Below are 6280 nucleotides of genomic sequence, written 5' to 3' on the forward strand. Positions count from 1 at the left end.
CTCGAGTCTTTGCCTCAAGCAGACACTACATAGGGAGGTAGCTATGGTAGAACATTAAAAAATGGGAGTCTGCAAAGAATTGAAAAATCTGAAGAATGATTTCTCATATTTAAATGGGAATATATTGTTTTTCTGTTTTAAGAGTGGGTAGGATCCAAAGATTTACTACTTCCATATTTTCCTTCCATCATAATTTTGTCAGAGTCAGAGCTTGGTTAGACACCAAAGATGCTAAAATCATCCACTGTATCTGAATTGTAATTCTGGAACCAATTTTTTTAAATGATGTTCCAGGAATTACACTTGGTTAAGATTTTCTTCCCTTCTCATTTTCAGAGACTGTTAAGAGCATAATTTCTCTCTAGGCATCCAACATAAAGGACAAACATAAATCCCATGTCCTTCTATGAAGAAATTCTATCTGAGAAGCCTCTGAGGGTCCTTTGGTGAGAGAGGTTGATAAAGCTGACTATTCAGCACAATTTTGTGGGAAAAGTTGAAGATCACAATACTTCAAGATGGGTATGAGATAGCTACCAACTTGTTTAAGAACATTCACTCAGATATGCAAGCATAAAGATGATGTATGTTCGACATGTAGTCCAAAAGACTAGCAGGACAGAAGAGTTCAGGGGAGGGAGGAACGCTTACCTTTCCTAATCTGCCAGTTGCCCTCATGCCAATGGTCACTTGAGGGCCCAGCAATAGCAGGTCTCAAGGATATTTTGACTTATCCTACATCAGTTCCTATTTCCCAGTTCTTACTAAGTTTTGGGTGAATATTCTTTGTTGAACCGCCCTCCTCTTCCCTTTTGCCATTTTTGAGATATACCAGAACCTCAGTCTTCCACAGTCATTGAGTCCTCTACCCTAGTTCCAGCAGTTATTGATCTGCTACTTTATTCTCCAGACCCTATGGACCATTTGGTCTTTCCTTCTACTCTGAAGATGAACCTTCCTCCCTATATTTGTCCCCCTTAATTAAAGCATGAGTTCTTTGAGAGCAGGAATGGTTTGTATTTGCTTAATAAATATCTTTTAATTTTATTATAGATAATTATGTGGAAGTAATGGTAATAATTTTATCTGTGTTTATATTCCTGTCATCGTACAAATTGTTTGCTGAATTCTCCTGGATATTTTGAGACTTGAAATTATAGTAAAAATTTCATCATGTTAAAATTTTTGAAGTATATTGAGTTTCTGTTTAATAAATTTGACCACTGGATCATCTCTCTCTGTTTGTTTGGAAGGTGTAATAAATTTCTGTGACTTGTGGTGATGTGCTGCAGTTTCTACAATTTTCTTGAAGTCTCCATTGATTAAAGGTCTTGGCTCCTTAAGAATGAATTTTCTAGTTTTGGTAGCAACAACCAGATACTGTGTCACTCTCATTTTTTAAAAATAAATTTTCTTTACTCTGTCATTTGCTTGATATTTATTTTTTGGCATCTTATGGGTTGAGTTCATGTGGCTATCACCCTTGGAGACCCTTTTGGTTTCATTATTACTATTATCCTAAGTTGCCATGGCACCTCCTTCAGCTTGGGTTTGGGTTCAGCTTTATGTTCAAACCAGAGAAGATAAATGAAGGAGAATGGAGAGGAAGGACAAGAAGGACTTCTGCCAAACCCTCTATATGGCTCCAAAACTAATCTGATCATATATTTATGTCTTTATCATCAAACCTTTCCGAATGAATCTTTCAAGAATATTTAGTGACCTGTTGTGACCTTAATATGGGATTCTGTATGATATTGGAAACCAAAGTCCTAAGGTTATCTTGTCCTTTTCCCCCTAGTCCTTAAAAGTTACAAAATGACTCATGCCTACATTTTTTGGATGGCTCAGATTCAAAATAGGTCTGTCTATTTCTCATTTAAACAACTATTGTTTAGAGATATTTTGGAGTGGAGAGAGCATTGTATTGGGCTCTGCCACTAACTTCTGTGTGGCTTTGCACTCATCATTTAGCCTTTCTGCATCTGAATTTCCTCATTTTTCAAATGAGGGAGTTGGTCTACATGACCTACACTATCTCCACCTTCTGAGATATATGACCTCATGTAGAAATTTGCTTCACTTAAATCCAAATCACACATAAGTCAAGACAATATCTTCTTGGTGTCATCGATATCTTTGAAAACAAAGAACAATTAATATAAAAATACAGATATGGAAAATCTGTATATTCCTAGAAGTATATATATGTATGTTATCTATCTATCTATCTATCTATCTATCTATCTATCTATCTATATGTCTCTATTCTTGTATATTTGTACACATATATGCAAAAATATAAGATTAGACTACTCCTTTTCTTAGACTACTTTTCTTGTCTTTATTGTCCATTGGTTGACTTGGGGGAGGGGAATTGATTGAGGGGGTGTCAACAAGCTTCAGATTAGTCAGCAAAGGTTTTAATTGCATGTGATCATATTTCTAGTTGGTTTCTACAGGAAGCAATACCAGTTTTCAGAGGACCTAGGCTTGAATCCTAACTCTCCTTACTACCTATATGTCTACTAATTGACTTAAACTCTTTGGATCATCAGTTTCATCATTCATTCATTAGAAGGGGATTTGGCTAGATTGTCTCTAAGTTACCTTACAATTCAGGGTTTAGGGTGTGCTCAAGAAAGACTAGTACCTGTGGTGTGAGGGTTGCCAAGGCCTTTTCAGGACTGCTTTCCATCTTTGATGTCCACCTGAACCACCTAACTCTCACCTGTGGCTCAGGGGAGTCTCAAACTCATCAGTGAGTTGTGGGGGGTTATCTACCCCAAGTCTTCCACTGGTGATGAGAACACTTCATTCCAAAGGCCATGAAGCCAACTGAAGAAGGTACTGTGGAGAACATAGAGCTTGGTTAGACATTGAAGATGCCAAGGCCATCCCTGCATCTAGAGCCATCACCAGTTGTCTTGACTCTGTCATGCTGTGCTAGGATAATGTTGACTTTGGAAGAGAAAGTGAGGCTGATGACTCTATGCAGCTCTATCTCACTTAAATCCAATTTATGCAGGCAACAAAAGATATCACCCAAACCACTTTACCATTCCTCAAAGTCCTGTGGCAACAGGAAAATGACAAAGCATTTTTGTGGGAACTGGGAATACACTGGGAACTGATGTCACAACCCTGCGCACAGGCAGGCCAATCCATAGGGTCATTTCCCCACAGAAAGTAGCAGTGAGAATCAGCAGCCACCCCGTGTGACTGAGCAGCCCTTTTAAGGATTGCACTACTCACCTCCCGATGGGAGGAAGGAACTAGAAAATGTGCCCCCAAAATTGTCTGCTTATCCAATCCTGTCCTGGCAGGCAGGAATCCCACAGTGTAGGAGAGACACAAGAACTGTCTCAAAAAAATTTCTTTGAAGAAGATTCCACTCAGTATATGGAATGTACACATGCTTAAAGACAACACAAGTTCCAATAGACCTGAAAGATGAATAGCTCTTGTTGCAAGAGAACTCGGCAGGTATCATCCAAATAATGACTGAAGTCAGAGCTGGATACACATTTTTCTGGAGTGGTCACAAGGAAAGGGAATGCCATGAAGCTGGGGTAGGTTTTTTTTTAGGTTTTTGCAAGGCAAATGGGGTTAAGTGGCTTGCCCAAGGCCACACAGCTAGGTAATTATTAAGTGTCTGAGACCGGATTTGAACCCAGGTACTCCTGACTCCAAGGCTGGTGCTTTATCCACTACACCACCTAGCTGCCCCTGGGGTAGGTTTTGCAAACAAAACTAATCTAGTCAAAATTCTTGAATGCCTATCAAAAGGACTGAATGACAGGCTCATGGCAATGAAATTGCTACTTCCAGGAAAGCACCATGCCACCATCATCAGTGTCTATGCTCCCACCATGATGAACTCTGTTGAAGTTAAAGAAAAATTTTATGAAGACCTGGAGACCCTTAATATCAATGTTCCAAAAGAGGTCAAGCTTATAATTCTGTGTGACTTTAATGCTAGAGTAGACTCAATATGGCAGGGAGTCCTTGGAAGGAAGGAAGCTGGGAACAGCAATAGCAGTGGCCATCTTCTACTGAAGACTCATGACCTTCTTATCACAAACATTGTCTTCTGTTTACCTAAATGAAATAAAACTTCCTGGATGTATCCTTGTAGCAAGCATTGGCAAATATTGGACTATGTGATTGTAAGGAGAAGAGACAAACTGGATATGAGAGAGAGACAAAAGCAATTTGTGGGGCAGAGTGCTGGACTGATCACAGACTCATCCTCTCAAAGTGGTGGCTCCAAGGCAAAATGAATACTAGAAGAATTAATGTCAAGAGATTAGTGTCTTTCTGAGCAGGAGCAGTTTGTTGCTAACTTGGAGGGGAAACTGAGCCAAAACACAGTTAGCAACAGTGGAGCAGAGAAGAAGTGGGCAGTTTTCAGAGATCTGGTGAACAGCACTGCATTTGCTCATCTGGGCAAGAATACTCTCCCACCAAGACTGGTGATGAAAATGATAGGGAAATACAAAAGCAGATAAATGAAAAGCAAGAACTCCACAGGGTTTACCAGAAGGATAGTTCATCAGTTTCCAAGAAGGCAGCATTTAATTTCATCAAAATAAAAGGCCAAGCAAAACTTAGAGAGATGTAGGATTCTTGACTCAGTAAGAAGTCAGATGAAATTCAATTTTATACAGATTGTAACAAACCAAATGTTTTTATGATACCCTGAAGGCTAATTATGGACCAAAGACAACTACTCAGTGCTGATGGATCCACATTGAGTAATGATAGAGTCATGATACTAGAGAGATGGATCAAACACTTCCATAGTGTTCTTAACAGACCATCATCAATCAATGCAAAAGCCATTTACCTCAAGTTGAAGTCAATCAGTCCCTAGCTGAAGTTTCAATTGAAGAGGAGATTTTGATTTCAATTAGGCTCCTTTAAAGTGGCAAAGCACCTGCTGCTGATTCTATTACAGCTGAGCTTTGCAGGGGGTGGGGGTCCATTGTTCATCCAAAAACTGACCAAAATTTTCCAGGTTATATGACATGAAGAGGTTATCCCCCAAGAATTCAAGGATGCCTCTATCATCCATCTCTATAAAAGTAAATGGAATAAATTGTCCTGTAACAATCACGGGGCCATTTCTCTTTTAGTCATTTCTGGTAAGATTCTTGACAGAGTCTCCCTCAATAGACTGATCCTTCATCTGGAAGATGGTCACCTCTTTGAGAGCCAGTGCAGCTTCAGAAAGGCTTGAGGAACAATTGATATGGTGTTTCTTGCCCAATAACTCCAAGTAAAATGCTAGGACAGAATAGAGGTCTGTATTCAACATTTGAAGATCTTACCAAGGCCTCTGATAACATTAGTCATGATAATTTATGGAAAATTATATTAAAATTTGGTTGCCTGGAGAAGTTCATCAGTATTATATGTCAATGTCATGATGGCATGCATGTCCATATTCTGGATAGTGGACAATGCTCTTAAGATTTCCTAGTCACCAGTGGAGGTGAAACAAGGATGTGTCCTTGATCACATGCTTTTTAACATGATGTTTTCAGCCATGTTATCAAATGCCTTCACTGAGGATGAACATGGCCTCAAGGTCAGCTACCACAAAGTAGAGGGAGTGTTGGTGCATGATTTCCTGTTTTCAGATGTGCACTCAATGCAGCCTCTGAAGCTGAGATGCAACAAGTGTAGATTGATTCTCTGTTGCTTGTACTAATTTTGGTTTAATAACACCAAGAAAACACAGGTGCTCCATCATTCAGTGCCACACCATCCATATGTGGAACCATCAATTACAGCAAATGGAGAAGTTTTGAGTACTGTGAACATGTTCATTTACCTTGGCAGTGTTCTTTCCAGGGAGGTACACATTGACAATGAGGTTGACACACAGATTGCCAGAGCTAGCATGATATTTGGGAGGCTCCAGAAGAAAGTGTGAGAGAGAAGAGATATTAAATTAACTACAAAATTAAAGGTCTACAGAGCCATTGTGCTGACCTCATTGCTGTATGCCTGTGAAACCTGGATGGTCTATCTGCTTTCATTTAAATTGTCTTAGGAAGATTCTGAAGATCACCTGGCAGGAGAAGATACCACAAGTCCTTTCTTGAGCTAAACTGCCTAGCATTCCAACATAACTATAGAAAGTGCAACTATGAAGGGCTTGCCATAGTGTTAGAATGCCAGAAGTATGTTTGCCAAAAAGATTATTTTATGGAGAATTCACACAGGGCAAGTGCTCACAAGGGGGTCCAAAGAAACGATACCAGGACACCTG

This window comes from Macrotis lagotis, chromosome 4 (genome assembly GCF_037893015.1).
Source record: "Macrotis lagotis isolate mMagLag1 chromosome 4, bilby.v1.9.chrom.fasta, whole genome shotgun sequence".
NCBI lineage: Eukaryota > Metazoa > Chordata > Mammalia > Peramelemorphia > Peramelidae > Macrotis > Macrotis lagotis.